The 18531-nt window shown below is 33.9% G+C and overlaps 1 long non-coding RNA gene across 3 annotated transcripts in view; it reads left to right on the top strand.

Annotated features, from left to right (window-relative positions):
- The window catches only part of LOC145247912 (uncharacterized), a 348143-nt gene that overhangs the window by 134403 nt on the left and 195209 nt on the right, over nt 1-18531 (top strand). For all 3 annotated transcript variants that reach the window (XR_013863299.1, XR_013863297.1, XR_013863298.1), the window contains one exon: nt 12268-12338. This is a non-coding gene — a long non-coding RNA (uncharacterized LOC145247912). The remainder of the gene's footprint in view (nt 1-12267; nt 12339-18531) is intronic.

Genomic DNA, 18531 nt, shown 5'->3' with positions numbered 1-18531 from the left:
ATATATATATATATATATATGAGAATTCTTACATTTTATCATATCTTTTAATGTATATATGCAATTTCTGTGTTCATGTATTGGTGTTGATCATTTCTAATGTGTTTATTAGTTTAATGCTTCTGTAAAGAACTGCATGCTGAAACTGCTAATAATCCATCTTTCTTATAATAGCGCAATACCAAAATTGGAAAGTATGAACAGCTCAATAAGAAAATTAGAAAATATCCAAAAAAAGCAAAAAAAGCAATAAGAATATAAAAAATATAAAAACGAAAGAAAATAAGAAAGTATATAAAAAAATCTCAATAAGAAAACCAGACAAAAACAGGGCAACAGGACAATGTTAAAGTATCAAAATGCCAACATAAGTTAACTGGAAATAGTCAGAACATCACAATAAGACAATTAGAATTGATTAAAAAAGCGCAATAAGGAAATTAGAAAAGATTACAACAACAAAATAAGAAAAATAGATTGGATCAAAACAGCGATATGAGTCAATGAGAAAGTAATAAAACACAAGAAAATTAAAAAAAAGATCATAATGAGATAATTCACAAGAAAATAACTCGAAAAGAAAAAAAACATTGCTATAAGAAAATTAGAAAATATAAATACAGCGCAAAAAGAAAATTAGAAAATATTAATACAGCGCAATAAGAAAATTAGAAAATATTAATACAGCGCAATAAGAAAATTAGAAAATATTAATACAGCGCAATAAGAAAATTAGAAAATATTAATACAGCGCAAAAAGAAAATTAGAAAATATTAATACAGCGCAATAAGAAAATTAGAAAATATTAATACAGCGCAAAAAGAAAATTAGAAAATATTAATACAGCGCAATAAGAAAATTAGAAAAGATACAAACAGCGAATTAAGATAATTAGAAAAGATACAAACAGCGCAATAAGAAAATTAGAAATAATTAAAACCGCGCAATAAGAAAATAAGAAAAGATTTAAACAACACAACAAGAAAATTAGAAAAATAAAAACAGTGCAATAAGAAAATGAGAACAGATTAAAACAGTGCTACAAGAAAATTAAAAGGACTAAAACAGCGCAATAAGAAAATTTGGAAACATCTTAATAGCGCAAAAAATTCGAAAAGATACAGACGGCGCAATAAGAGAATTAGAAAAACCACAACAGCGCACTCAGAAAAATGTGAAAGTATTAAAACAGCGTTATAGGAAAATTTAAAAGGATAAAAACAGTGTAATAAGAAACTTAGAACGAATTATTACAGCGCAATAAGAAACAGAAAGGTTTAACATGTAACTTAGTGCGTGTGAGCCCGTAGAAAGTATCGGTAACAACGACGGATTGTAAGCACGCGAAAGAATTAGCAGCAGTAGCAGAAAAAAAAACGCGCATATGCAAATTTAGAAGTGTGCACGAGAAGAAGAAGGAGAAAAGGAGAAAAAATTAGCATTTGCTTGCAGTGGTTAAAAAGAGATGCAAAATGCGGGTCGAAGAAAATGGACGTTTGAAGTCGCAGGCGAGAAATGGCTAACTAATGCTGGGTTATTTTTATTTTTTTTATTCTTTTTTACATAGGCATCACCACATTATCAAGGCCAAGAGACCACTCAAGGATAAGGGTTAAAGAGTGTACAGTAGAAATTGGACAATATACTAATCATTAGTAATGAAAATTTGGTAAATTTGATAACATATATGGAACGGCTCATCAAGAACTTATTTACGTTAGACTTAAAGACAACCATATTGTAGTCAGCCGGAAAGCAGGAAAACGGAAGACAATTCCACAGGCGTGCAGTTCTAAGAAAGAAGCTTTGTTCATGGAATCTACGTTTAGGTTTAGGCACAGATAAAGAGTGGGGGGAATTATTGATAGTGTTTACAGCTAGACGAGTGTTTCTTGTGAAAGTTTGGCGAGGGGGGACCATAGATTGAAGCTCAGTCGAACACTTTTCATGAAAATAACGATACATCAGAGACAAACTCGCAACATCTCTTCTGTGAGATAGAGGTTGCAAGGAAGAGAAAAGGACATCTCCTACGAGGCTACGAAGTCTATTTTGAACTCTATCAAGGCAGGACAAGTCCTTTCTAGCAGCTCCTGCCCAGATGTGGCAACAGTATTCCATCCTTGGACGTGCCTGGCTCTTATATAGATAGAGAATAGCATCAGCAGTGAGATATCTACCGGATCGATAGAAAGATCCCACCATTTTTCCAGCGGCCTTGGCAACAGATTTGATGCACGTGTTCCATTTAAGATCAGGAGTAATGGTCAAGCCAAGAAGCTTGTCAAAACTTGAGGCCTCCTGAAGACGAGAGCCATTCATTTCAATTGATGCCAGATGTGGATCAGAATGTTGATGATGTAAAGAGAGAAGCTTGGTTTTTGATTAAAAGTAACCAGCCACTCCTTACCCCATTGTACTACGTGCTCAAGATCAGAGGAGAGAGAATTGGAGAGAACTTGGTCGTTTACTGTCTTAGATGTGCTACCATAAATGGTAGTCTCGTCAGCATAGATGTCTACAAATGATGTAATGATGTGATTTGGAAGATCATTAATGTAGATCAGGAAAAGAGTTGGGCCCAGGATGGACCCCTGAGGGACACCGGCATTAATACTGTGAGCTTCTGATGATTTTTGCCCCTCAACTACTACTCTTATGAACCTATCAGAAAGAAATGATTTAATAATTGAGAAGACATTTCCAGCAATACCATAGTTAGAGATCTTATGAAGTAAACCTTTATGCCATACCCTATCAAAGGCCTTAAATATGTCAAGAGCAATTGCCCTAGAAAGGTTGCCTCCGTCGAGAGATTTGCTAATCCTATGAGATATAACTGTAAGCACATCTGCTGTAGATCTAGCAGAACGGAAACCATATTGAGTGTCACTAAGAAGGTTATTTTTGTTGAGATGGTTGATTACTTCTCTATTTAACACAGATTCCAGCAACTTACTCATGACGAACAGGAGATTATTGGCCTGTACTGAAAGGGGGATGAGCGATCACCTGAATTCTTAAATACAGGGCATACTGATGAAATTTTCCAGGGAGATGGGAAACTATTCTCCTTAAGACAACATTTAAACAGTTTTGTAAGTATGGGCGCTAGTTCAGGTTGAAGTTTTTTGAGTACAATAATTGGAATACCGTCAGGGCCAGTTGCTTTACTGGAATCAAGGTTTTTGATTAGCTTGGCAACATCACGTATAAATATACGCATATCACATAGCGTGTTTTCTGATACAGGAGGAACTATTGGGGGTTGGCGGCCTTGATCGCAAAGGGTAGAATTAGCTGCAAAGTTCTTGACAAAGAGTTTGGCTTTGTTTGATGCTGACGAGATTAACTCAGGTCCATTGATAATAGTTGGGATGGAGCACACGCTTCTGTTCAGGATTCTGTTTGCTATTTGCCAAAACTGGTGGGAACCAAGCCGCTGCTCAGCTACTTTGGACTTAACAGATTGAGCATACAACTCTCTTGCATTCTTTATTACTTTCTTACAATGGTTGCTGGCAGTCCTGAAAGCGGCTTTAGTTTCCATACATCTATTACGTTGGAAACAGTGGAAAAAGTGATTTCTGTGCGCAATGGCAGCAGCACATTCTGGAGAGAACCACGGCTGGCTGTTAGGTTTTTGCTGAAACTTTTTCGAGGGTATGAAACGGTCACTACCTACAATTAACCATTCCGTCAGGTCTAATACTATAGAGGACACATCCTTTTTAAACATGGAATACAGAGGTAGATCAGATATAAATGTACGGAAGTTATCCCAGTCAGCCTTAGTGTATCGATATACTGTACGATGGAGAGGTACGTCTGGGGACTTATTACATTTCATTTTTATCTTACTTGATACAACAGAGTGGTCGGAAGATCCAAGAGGCGACAGAACAGAAACTGAACATAGTTCAGGGCAAGTTGTGAGAAAAAGGTCTAGTAGGCTCGCATACTGGCCGTCATTGTCGGGTACACGGGTGGGTTCCTGAACAATCTGAGTAAGGTCATAGGCAATGGAGAAATCATGACAGAACCTCCCCTCATCATCGGACTTGTTTGAGTGTGTCAACCATTCGACGTTGTGAACATTGAAGTCACCACATACGTGAATGTTAGCTGAAGGATAAGCAGATAGGACTTGGTCAATTTTCTCAGATATGCTTTGAAAGATAGTAACTCCGCTGTTATGGGGGCGATAGAGAGTAAATATAAATGCCGTAGTGTGAGCTAAAGCAACCCGGAAGCACATATAGAGTAAGTTAGGATCTTACCTGGAGATGTCCCTACCACATGGAAATCTATCTTTAATATAGGCACATATTCCATGCCCATGGCGATCTTGGGGGTCAGATTTAGAAGTTAAGTTAGAGTATCCTTTAATTGCGAACTCTTCTAGGGAAATAGCCTGTCCAATACCAGTTTCACTTAAAAATAAAAGGTCTGGTTTAGTCTCCTGTAATTGGAAGGTTAGAACGTAGACCCTTGATGTTGGAGAAGGAGACATGGTAGTAGGGGTCTACGTTGGAAGTTGGAGAACCGGGTTAATCGTGTATTTTTTCTTGAAACTTGTCATGATGAAATTTTGGAATTTGTGGACTAGGTTATGTTAGGAGAATGAAAGTCGATGACGAATTAAATGGACGTATTAATTCGCAGACGGGGATCGATCGGCTGTGTCCTACGGGCGGTGGGAAGGTAAGATAAACTTATGTTAAAGAAGAAAAATATGCCGACATATTAGGTCATACTCTGTCAACTGAGCTCCAACCCCTTGCCCCGTCGCCTCAATTTTGAATTTCTGTGCATTTTTACACATATTTTAATGAAATGAAGTGTGATGAACACGTTGCACTTGTGATCCCTTGACATTCATATCCTCGACAAATCCGCTAAACAACAAAAGTGCACTTCTTCATTATTGAGTTCCCTAGATGCCAGAAAACTTTCTACTCTTAATTTCTTCCCTTAACCAGCTAGACTTTAGAATTCCCTTCCAGCATACTTGCTTTTCTGACTGTACTGATATGTAGAAATTTAAATGTAACGTAAAACAAAACCTTGTAAATCTTTCCAATGCATGGTCTTTAATAGTAGAGGTGGGGTAGGAAAAACTCTACCAAGATGTCTTCGGTCGACACTTTTCAGAATAAACGTCGGTAACCGGGGGAAACATCGTCAAAAAACGTCAATTCAGGAGCAACTGCTCTTTGATTATTTTCCGAAACCAATGTGCAATTTCCGTTATTTCGATGACATTTCTGTCATGTGAACTTATACAAAAGCTGCGGGGGTTATAGAAAAATTAAACTTATTTTACCTTGCATTGACGTTTACAATGGAGGGTGAAGTAAACGGCTGATTACTGTTCTTAAACGGCATAATCACGCTTGACACATCGGTTCCAGTCAGATCACAGGAGTTAAACAACGATGAGCTTGATCAGTACTAAATGTGTAACATTTGGGAATTCCAGGTGCTGTATGTGCTCTCCGCTTATCTCGGCGTTGTTTCCAGTCGGCCTAGACTTCTCCTTACCACTGAACTCAATCAGTGCCAATTCAGGAACGGTGTAGTTGTGATTACGCAACCCTTGCCACACAATTACACGGGCAGATGCGTCTACAGGGGATATCCTGTGTTTTTCGAGACTGAACAGACGCGCCGACTGTTCTTATATATTCTCGTTGAAAGATCTGGTATGAGTTTTATTATCAGCGTATATAGGAAACCAACCGTACAAGTCAATACATAAGCTGGGGGTTCGTTCTCCGCTAAAATCTAGAAAAATAAATCTGATTAAAACCTCATTGCATCGGACTTTGTTGATCTGCTTTAGTAGTAAACTAGATGCAGACCTCGAAAGCATATCTGAGATCCTTCTGGCTAATGATTATCCGTTACAAACAACTGCAACATGCGTAAAGGATAAAACCTTGGCGTTTAAAAGTGGAACTTTTGTAGACCGTCAAAAATGTCGCATATATGTGAAGTTCCCGTTGATTAGTGTCAAAAGCTAAGAGTTTTCACATAACATTTCTACAGCAGATTCACGTAGCTATTCAGTAACTAAGGTTCGAACGGTGTTTGGAACGAGAAATGACTTTCCCTTTTTTCGAAAGGATGATATCTCTACCACTATGGTAGCTTATCGTTTTTAAGGTTAGTACTAGGATGACTATATGAGGCATACCATTCAACGTTTAGAAGTTAAACTTTTCCAATATGTACTCCCTTCGATACGTAAGCACAAAAAATGACTAACATCCGGGCGTGACAGGCTCCTAAGTGAATCATCAGTGAACATTTATTGCAGAGCCAGATCTGCACTAAAGAATACACGGATAAAACTTTTTATACCTTACACAGAGCACGCTCGAAAACTAACTTAATAATCCTCGACAGGTTATTTATTAATTTGCGTAAATCGTCTCTGTGCAAAGAGAATGAACATACCCATAATTGTGAATTGATGGGTATTTGACAGGATTCTTTCCTTTTCCGTCCCCTACTAATTTTAACTACTCTTGCTAGTAATTTATAGTCTTTTGATGTGTTCCTCTCCTGTTTCGACGTCTCTGTTGAAAGATCCCAGCGAAAGACGTCTTCATAGTTTTTTTCTCCCCCACAATAATCAAATATAATCACGTTTTGCTAATTTGATTAATGATTTTCTTAATTAACGTAACAGGCGACCGCAGCTGAGATTGAACTCGCTACCTAAGTTTGTAGTGTAGCTGAATACTTTATGCCTCACTTGCGTTAACAAGGATATTTTAATCGTGACACCATCACTAGATAGGTTGCCTACCACGGCTTACTAAAGGTCCATCTATTCTTGAGAGAAAAATAGACCGCGCCCGTTTCCTTACCTGCTATTTTACTTGCGATACATACAGCACCTCGCCTTCTCAAATGATCACCCATCTGGTACTGGCCAAGCTCGACGTTGTGTGTCAACATGATTGTTCCGTATACAACAAATTAAACTTCGTTAGATACATCAATTTGAAACTCTCTGAAATTTTTGTAGATATCAAAACTGATTTCATCCTGAAATGTGATTTTGTTATAAGGTGCTATACAACTGTTTACTTTCCGGTATAGAAAAATATGCTGCATAAGATTTGCACATCTAGAATTTGTCTTAGATTCGTCCCATTCCGAATCTGTCCAGTTGAGATCGTCAGTGTTAGAATTGATGAATAGTATGTGCCAAAGACGCACATCATTTTACCCTGACCTAGAAGTTTGAAAGAATTTCTGAATTGAGTAGAAAAAATATTGCAGATTACTGATATTTGAGCACAATTGCAAAGTTTCGATTGTCCTCTATTTTTTTAAAATGTCGTATATTTTTAACTATTGAATTTTAAGCGAACATTGCTCTGACAATTAATACTGATAAAAATTGATCTGCATTGTATAAACTATTTTGTAGTATTTGCACACTCCGGCACACACACACACAGACACACACATAAGTATATATATATATATATATATATATATATATATACATATATATATATGTGTGTGTGTGTGTGTGTGCATGTGTATTTCTATATGTATATACCTATATGTATATTCACAAGATGTAACTATCTATATTGATCTTATTAGAAAACTTAGGAACTGTTATGTATCATTTAATATTTACATTTGGAATAAGAAAATTATATTTTTTATCATATTATTATCATTATTATTATTATTGTTAGTTATATTTTTATTAATAATACTATTATTAAGATAAATTATTATTATTATTATTTACTAGTAGAACCCGTGGAAATTTCACGGTAGTTGAAAATTTTAAAAGCATTATAAATAAAATAAATAAAATATAAAATAAAACAAATAACGACGAATGTAAAACAATTTTTCGCAAATTCATTTTTAACTTTTAAAGCCAATTGATTTAAAAATTTTCGATTTTGTTCAATGAAAATGCAACAGGCAAAACATTGTTTTGTTTTGTTTGTTTTCTGAATATGTTAAAATGAATTATGAACGAAAGATATGTAAATTCACTTGCACATTTTTTTACTTTAAAAGAAATTAAAATAAAAAAAATAGTTACAGTGTCCGATAAACATGACATTTTTTGACGTACAGACAAGTAAATTAATTGTTAGATTATTTTTGTTTAGACATGCGGTAGTTTTCATCGTCATCTAATTTTCAGACCAATTCATGTTCTATACATACCGATATATATATATATATATATATATATATATATATATATATATAATGTTTGCCTTTTTTATTGAATTAGATGACAACTCTGTAAAATTTACACATTTCTAATAATAAAATAGTGAGTATAAACGTCATTTTTACTTTAAGTTTAAGAAAGATTAACAAATTTAATGTCATGCACTGGCTGTATTATTAATCATTCTCGCGCAATGGTGGATCTAACGTTAGTATGCGTACAATTAGGATATATCGATTTGGGAAACACATATGTGGATATAACTTTTGCAACAAATGATATATTGACGACTCCAAAATTTGTTTAGCTAATACCTTTACACGTAAAATAATGCTATGATTCTGTACGAGTTAAATATTCATGCGTTCTATATGGATGTATAATTCGTCCCCCAACATAAGGACGGTGGACCTATAAATTTACCCTTGTCCTTTTGTTCGTTCGTCTGTCCGCACTTTTCTCAATAACTACGCTTTGGAGTGTTTTAAAATTTGGAAGAAACATTAAACATGATATGAGTAAAAAAGTAGCAAAACAAATTTTCCGGGAAAACTCCAGTTGCCCACTTATAGGTGCCTTTCCGGTTAAAATGGTTTAAATTGACTCTTTTGGTCTTATTTAAATAAATGGATGTCTAGGATTTTTATAAAACTTTCTGAAAAGTTATAACTAACTGATTTCTGTATAATTTTGTCTGTCCGTACTTTACGATAACTCTTGGGTGTACCCCAGGGGCTCTTTTAGGTCTAATAATAACACTCCATTTTTTGGGACTATTTTACCGTATTTGCCCACAATTTTCAGTGTATGTCTAATCTATTTAGTAGTTTTGCAAGGTGCTTTACTTAAATTTAAATATGTTAAGACGTTCGGGAGTTTTAGGGCTGAATGGAAGGAGGAGGAAAATGATGGACTTAGTAATATCTTTTTTTGCATGGCGCAGAACTCAAATGTACATATTTTAAGGCCTTAAACTGCACCGTGTGTTCATTTTCATCACGATCTGCCGTCTCCTGAGGACTTTTGGGGCTAAATGGAGAAAATGTTAAACTTAGTGATTTTTTAGCCTTGTTCACTGTGCACTCACGGTGGGGGGGGCATGCATGTTTCCCTTGTTGTAAAATGCGATTTAGATATATTTCCCGTGTTTTTAATTGGGACCTTGTAATTAATTTACTTCATCTATGGTTACAATCCCTGACTTTAATGATCCTCATTCTTCTCTTGAGTTGCTTATGTTCACTCTGGTGTAAACACATACAGAACGTATGCTTATAGTATGCGTGATAATTACTCATCAAAATATTAAATCATTTCTGTCTACGTTGGTGCATCTCCTTTCTCACATAATAATTCACCCACGTTCCTTATTTATCTCGTTAATATGCACAAAACTGCAGCCAATGTCTGAACAATGCTTATAGTAAACAATCGGTTAGTCTGTTTTACTAAATAATTTTGGAACATTCTGTTTTCCAATATTCCAATCCATGAAGGATTTCAACTCTTAGCACACCCTTGCCATTAAGACTATGCGACGCCTTGATCAATAAGATAATATTCTAAGTGAAGCTATCTTTTTCAAAATATCAATAAGAAAAAAAAAACAATTTACAGCGTACCGTTTGAAATGATACCCTGGTACTCTGATAGAATCTTGGGTGTGCGCAACCGTAAAGAATACCCCCACCCTTCTCGACGTTCACAGGAGACATCGAATATTGATAAAATTTGGCTACCCCGAGACACATTGGGAGCAGTCAACTTTATGAGCATTAACAATGTCAGTATAAGAATAGTCAAGGGAAAAATAATATTTAGGATGATGACAGATATGATATTGATTATACCCAAGAGCATACTAATTGTCATAGTATGCACTATTGAATGCTAGTCAATTATGTGGAGGGAGATTCGATTTGTCTGAGTGAAAAAGGCTGAATATCATAAATTGGATGCGTGGTCGATCGAATCGGCGATGCAAATCTTATTAGTTTTTATGTTATTAATTTATAAGATATACCCGTTTGTTCGTGCTATGATGGCCTTTTGTATAACACAATTATACCAGAGTGATCAAAAAAGAGAAGAGTAAATATAATAACTGAGATGGTAAGGAGATGTAAGTCAGAGACGTGGGTACACATCATGAGTGAAATACGACTGTGATTATTGTGATAATTTCATGTTTAGGACTAAAATTAAAAGTATTAATTTTTAATTTGTATTTTGAAGTCGATTGATGTAAAGAACGTGTTTTAAACTTTTGCAGAATTATAAAACTGATTGAAAGAGAATTGGTAAATGTTACGTATGATGTTAACATATCATACCTATTAATGCAGAAGATTATGCATGAAGACATGTGCGTATGTGCCTAGCACCTATGTCACAGACAACAGTGAAAAAATGAGGATGCTTACAGTTTACTTACTTGGAAATTTTATTTACACGAAAGAAACAAATGATACAAGTGTTATCAATCTGTTATCGTTCGATATTACTTGAGTATGTTTTTAACATTACCATATCTCCATATTCATGTACCTGTTCCAGGGTCATCATTTACTTGCCGTGTGGTAGCATCTGTCTAATGCCGTTCCTAACATTCTTAAGTAGAAATAACATGGTAGAGTTTAAAGGGAGAAGGTTACTCTATCCGAAAGAAAAAAGGAGTTCTGCCCCTTTGGTCAAAGTTTTATAGTCCTAATGGTGTAAATAGAACGAAACTTGTACAGTGAGCTATCATGCTGCTTTTTTATCCTTTCGGAGGATGCCGGTAAGTAGACTACATATGTCAAGAAGGAATATGTAACGTAGATGCGATAAAATTCGCTTCTGTTTTTTTTTTTTTGGTTTTTTTAACACAGTGATCACCACTTATCAAGGCCAGGAAGCCACTCAGGGATAAGGGTTATTGCAAGTACATTACGTTAGTGTGGAGATTTGATAAGTGTTTACTTAAGGGGGCGGTTCCTTCGGAATTTGTTAACATTGGACTTGAAGACATCCAAGTTGTAGTCCGGAGGGAAGCAGGCAGACGGAACAGAGTTCCACAGGCGTGCAGTTCTAAGAAAGAAGCTTTGTTCATGGAATCCGCGTTTTGATTTAGGCACAGATATAGAGTGGGGGAAATTTTTCACAGTGGATTCAGCTAGACGGGTGTTCTTCGTGAAAGATTGGCGAGGGGGGACCAGAGATTGGAGTTCAGACGAGCACTTGCCATGGAAATAACGATAAAACAAGGATAGGCTCGCAACGTCTCTTCTGTGGGAGAGACGTTGAAGGGTAGAGAAAAGGGCATGCCCCACTAATCCACGAAGTCTATTTTGTACTCTGTCAAGGCAGGATAGATTGTTTTTAGCAGCTCCTGCCCAGATATGGCAGCAGTATTCCATCCTTGGACGCACTTGGCTTTTATATAGATAGAGAATTGCATCAGAAGTGAGATATCTTCTGGTTTTGATTCTTCATTTCTTTCTGCAAAATCTTTTGTACCTTGAATACCAATACAAGGCGGGATTGCTGTGATCGGTGAGTTTATACGGAGAAATTTCATCTCTAAACGCACTGATTGAATAGAAGCAGACTGTTCGTTTTATTTACACTATTCCTATTTACTTGTCTCCCCACGAGGGCAGAGTAAGGTACAAGATCGTTTTTTTATGCGGGAAAATTCAACTCACCCAAAGGAGGCACTCTTGATAGGAACGGAAATAAAAATGGTCTCAGGCTTGAATGATTTCTTCTGCACTGACCGAGGACAGAAAAGGTGAACTTAAGAATCAGAACAGACACTTCACTGCGATATTGGCCTGACGTTGTTATCTCATTTAAAGTATATATTTTAATCAGAAGACATGTGTCATTGTGTACAGTGTTTTACGGCACATCAGGCATTTGCAGATTTTTTAATGCCGAATTCGGTGAATTGTTAGTTTTTATGCTTCTGCCAGTTCTTTATATCTTCAAATATGTGTACAGTGTTTAATTTTATTGTTATTTTAGAAGAGAATTGTTTTTTTTTTATATTTTACAGAACATGGTTCAGTTTTATAAAGAAAAAGGAAAAACAATGACATCGATTTCTTGTGCATTATAGCTCAGAAAGTGAGTATCTCCAGACAACCTGATCTAGTAACACCAACTTATTGTGTAGAGACTGTCTATAGACGATAAAGTCTGACTATCTGAATTACTATATTAGCTAAGCGAACATATTTCATCTCCCGAAATATCATGCGTTCAAAGATATGTATAGATTTCTTGTAGTCTCTTTTCTTCTATTAATTTTTAGTTGATTCTCCACTAGGACCGACACCTCTTAACATGATGTGCTGCAACGCATTCTCACCAGTTTCTGCTTTTTTTTTACACGGTGGTCATCACTTATCAAGGCCCAGAGGCCACTCATAGATAAGGGTTATTACAAGTACAGTAAGTTAGTGTGGAGATTTGATAAGTGTTTACTTAAGGGGGCGGTTTATTAGGAATTTGCTAACGGTGGACTTGAAGACATCCAAGTTGTAGTCAGGTGGGAAGCAGGCAGACGAAACAGAGTTCCACAGGCGTGCAGTTCTAAGAAAGAAGCTTTGTTCATGGAATCCACATTTTGATTTAGGCACAGATAAAGAGTGGGGGAAATATTTCACAGTGGATTCAGCTAGACGGGTGTTTTTCGTAAAAGATTGGCGAGGGGAGACCAGAGATTGGAGTTCAGACGAGCACCTTTCTTGGAAATAATGATAAAACAAGGATAGGCTCGCAACGTCTCTTCTGTGGGAGAGACGTTGCAGGGTAGAGAAAAGGGCATCCCCCACTAAGCCACGAAGTCTATTTTGTACTCTGTCAAGGCAGGATAGGTTGTTTTTAGCAGCTCCTGCCCAGATATGGCAGCAGTATTCCATCCTTGGACGCACTTGGCTTTTATATAGATAGAGAATTGCATCAGTAGTGAGATATCTTCTGGAGCGGTAGAAGGATCCCACCATCTTTCCAGCGACCTTGGCAACAGACTTGATGTACGTGTTCCATTTCAGATCAGGAGTAAAGGACAAACCCAGAAGCTTGTCAAAACACGGGATTTCTCCCAGACTAGAGCCATCCATTTCAATTGATGCCACATGGGGATTGGAGCGTTGATGAATCCATTTGAATCCACGGAGTATCATGTTCCTCTCTATCAGCCACGCCGGGATAAACATCTAAAGTAATTCGCAATTGTATTCATTCTATCTCGCGCATTGAGAAATGAAATTTAACTTCCTGAAATATTTATTTTATAAGAGAATTTAACCTCGTACGTTATCTGTTACACGACATGTCGTTGCGGACAAGATACACCTTAATGAGCTAGGATTTGTATGAATAAACAGTTAAAATTAGAACGTTTACTTAAATAATCCAAATAATAGGGCGTTTTATTTTATTTAATATAAAATAATATAAGATTTAAATTTAATTTGCACGGGCATTTTCATTAATAAACTCGTAGATTAAATAGATATATTTCAAGAACATCCTTTTATATTTCACTAGCAGAATTACCCGTCGTTGACTGGGTTCAAAAATAGTCTACAGAGAATGGACTCTGATTTATGAAATTATGAGAGGTTATGAAAAGGAAGGGTTGTAAAGAGATAGCTTCGAATTTGGGGAGTATCAAAACCAAAGAAAAATATGACTAAAGTAAAAATAAAATAGATAAACCCCATAATTTAGTATATCATACCTGTTCACACTGAAACACTAATCACAATATTCTGTGTATCTATACTAAAAAAGAAACCTTGTTAAACTTTGTGACATATTTTCATTCTATGGAGGCCAGGCGCGAACGAACATTCCATGATTTTATTATACCATATTTTTGCAAACTGAAACATACTTATCAAAGTATACTTACGCAGATAGATATGAAAAGTTCTTATTAAAGTGTGTGCCTATTTCCATTCTATGGAAGCCAGGCGCGAACGCAGACCCCGCAATGGTTTTATACCATCCCTATTTAAGTTAAAACATACCTATCAAAGTATTCTTATGTACATCTATATCAAAAACACTTGTAAACGTTTTTTTTAAATTTTTATTTTTTTTATTTCCATACTTTGTGGACAAGGCACGAACGCAGACCCCACAATTTTAATGAACCACCGTTCTGCCAGATCAATCATACCCATTCCTGTGTCTCAATACATCTTATATCATTATATGTAATCAGTTTTTTAAAACAGTCAACCATATGGGATCCTATTCGTGACCAGACACACACACTCACACATTCAGCTTTATATTATAGATTATAAAATATCTGATTTACACTTTGTCTTGTAATTCCTATCTCAGGTATCTACTTTGGTATCATATTTATATGTTGTATGTGATATATACGAAATTTACACGTCATATTGCACTGAACAGCTATTCAGAGCAAAAAAACACTCGTAATGTGTTTCGAAAGAATGTGTAGTTTACAAAGACTCAAATCCTGAGAAAAAAAAAAACCCGATACAAGAAATTAAGGGAAATGTAACCTAATAATTCGACACTATTTTTCTTTGTGAAATACAGCCAAAGTAGCACCCATATCGTGCAATATTTTTGTAAATATCATACGACAATTGCACCCATGCGGGTTAGATAAGTTAAAGATAAGTTGCATCAACGTATTTTTTCTTGCAAATGGTATACTGAACGAGCATTCAATAACATTGATTAAAGCATATTCTAACTTTTATTTGGAATCAATAAAATAAAAAGTACTCGGCAGTCGTTTCATGGTTTTGTAACTCAATATTTTGAATCTAGCATTAGTTCGTATGACAATGCTATTAACATCGACCACATTGTTTTATGTCCACATTTTTATCAGATTATTTTCCTAGAATTACAAGATAAATTTTTCACAGATTTTTTTCATAAACGATGGTAGACATGCGAAAAATTTAGACGCCATAATTGATTTTCAGTAAAAAATATTTCTGAAAGACTGTTGGACTCAACACTATTTTTTACGTAATTTTTGAGTTATTATGTTATTTGCATAACATCGACCTTATTAAAGAAATTAACTCATATTTTTAACGTAAAGATTTATCAACAAGAAGAATACGCCGAATTGGATTAGAGTAAGGCATTCAGCCTGATAAACCAGCAGACATTTGTGATATGAAAACTTCCGTAGCCTATTTGAGCATGATTTTCTTTGATGGATTATAAGACTGATTTTGTTTAGCATTATTATTGTGTGAAATAAGATTATGTTGATATCTTCCATTTTCTTTTATTCATCTTTATTATCTCAATATTATGCACTAGAGTGTCCGCTGGTAATACACGTGTATCGTATATCCAACTAGCCTATATTAAGTAGAGAATGTGGGCTTTTGGGGGAGCAGAAAAATGGTTGGTTCTGTAATATGATAATCGCTCCAAACCAATGGTGAATTTATTTCGAGTCTTCGACGAATCTTTCTGAGCATAAAACAAGATAGAGTTATCCTTAATCCAGAGTGAGCAAAAGGATAAAACCCGGGTATACATAACAGATACATGATTTATGCTAGTGTAATAAAATAGTAATAGTATGTGAAAACTTTACGTTCAGCATTATATTTTTTAGTAACTTGTGATACATACATACGTGTTTTTATGTGTGTGTTTGTGTTATGTGATAAAAGGGAGACATTTATTCACAGATACGAGTTCGTCATCTCTACTTCTTAGCAGTGTGACGAGACGCTGGAAGTTTTGAAACCGTTACTACAATAGGTGATCGATGCGAGATGTGCAGTATGAAAGGAGTTATGTTTAAATATTATGACAATGCAATTTGGTAAAAAAGACATCATAAGGAAGGAGACCAGGTAATGGTGTATTATTAAACCATATAATAATAATAATAATAATAATAATAATAATAATAATAATTCTGATTTCGTTTATGAACATCTCTCTGGAAAGGGATGGGATTAATTTCCAGGGGATTTCCCTTAATCCCAGCTTCAAACCAGGAGCTTCAAAGATCAAGGGGTTTCCTAAGTATGTTGGGGGTTGCTATAGTTCCAGAGGTCTGAAGACCGCCTAAAACATCGGGGATTTGTAATATTTTTTTAATTGCCCTTCCAGACGACTTGATACTACTCCCAGTGTCCCAAATACGACCGGGATTATTTGTGTTTTAACCCCGTGTATACACCTTATCTCCAAGGTCAATGGAGCATAATTGCTCCATATCTCATTCTCCTTCTCTCTCACATTCCTGTCCCAGGGTACTGAGAAGTCTACAATCTCACAGTTTTTTGAGACCTTGTCAATGACGACCAAATCCGGAGGATCATGTGCCAATTGCTTGGTCGTTATGACACGTTTGCCCCACCATACCTCTACCTTGCCATCCTCGCTTGTTCTCACTTCATCAGGCACCTCCCCAAACAATTTTCAAGCACACTTCACCCCCAAATTCTTACACACCTCCCAATATATCCGGAGTCGCATGCGATCGTGACTTTTGCGGTACTCTCTCTGGGGCAATCCACTACACCCTGCTGCAAGGTGCGCAATTGACTGAGGTCTTACCACAAATCCGGCATTCTTCACCAACTTCCTCTCCTAGAACGACTTTTTTGAACAATCGTGTTCCTAATGCCAGCTCTTGTGCTGCACAAACAAAAGATACAGTACTTTTAGCCAGATACCCAACTGTGGGCCATTGCCATGATCTTTCATCAGCCACTTCTGCTAAATCCTGGAAGAACCTTCAATACATTTACTTCCTAGCTAGTTTGTCTGCCCTTTCTCTATCCATACGTTTCACATAATCAGCCTTGGTCTCACATAATTCTACTTCATTGGCATCCACTCTTCACTTCAAACCACATGCTCCGTCGTCGTCGTCGTCGTCGTCGTCTATTAATTTTATGTGAGTAAATGAAGTAGTTATACATATAAATATATATATATAATATGAATTTTATATAAATATATATAAATATATATGTTTAAAAATATATATAAATATATGCATAACTATATGTACAAATATATAAATATATATATAAATACATATATGAAATTATTTATGTGAATATGGACATATATATATATATATCTAAATATATATAAATATGAATATACATATACATATGTAAATATGTATATATAAATAACTATATATAAATATATGTATATATAAATATATATATGAATATATATATTTAAATATTTATATATATAAATGTATTTATTAATATATATATATAAATATATATATGTAAATATCAATATATAATTATATATATAAATACATATATAAATATATATTTAAATAAATACACATATATAAATATATATATATAAATACAAATATATAAATATGCATGTATAAATATATATAAATATACAAATACAGATATAAATATAAATATATATATAAATATATATATATATAAATATACATATATAAATATACATATACATATATATAGATAAATATATATATGCATAAACATATATATAAATATATATATAAATATATGTAAAACATATATATAAATATATTTATAAATATATAAATATATTAATATATATATAAATATATATATATATATAAATATATATATATAAATATGTATATAAATATATATATAAATATATATATATATAAATATATATATATAAATATATATATATATAAATATATATATATATAAATATATATATATAAATATATATATATAAATATATATATATAAATATATATATATATATAAATATATATATATAAATATATATATATATAAATATATATATATAAATATATATATATAAATATATATATATATAAATATATATATATATAAATATATATATAAATATATATATATCAATATATATATATATTTATATAAATATATATATATATATTTATATAAATATATATATAAATATATACATAAATATATATATATAAATATATATATATTTATATAAATATATATATATATATTTATATAAATAGATATATATATATATATATATTTATATAAATATATATATATATTTATATAAATAGAGATATATATATTTATATAAAGTCGGATATAATTTATTTTGTCTATTCTTTTTAATATTTTCTATCGTCTTAATCACCTATTTATACTTCTGCCTTTTAAAGACATGTGTCACGTTACGTGTTTATTTTCAGGGATAGTTTATCCAATTTGTTTTGAAATATGCATACAATATGTTTGATAAATTTATATATATATATATATATATATATATGTTATTGATTAATTATTGT

This window comes from Euprymna scolopes, chromosome 26 (assembly GCF_053919585.1).
Source record: "Euprymna scolopes isolate OS-2025 chromosome 26, ASM5391958v1, whole genome shotgun sequence".
NCBI lineage: Eukaryota > Metazoa > Mollusca > Cephalopoda > Sepiida > Sepiolidae > Euprymna > Euprymna scolopes.
This window is presented reverse-complemented; position numbering and strand designations above follow the sequence as displayed.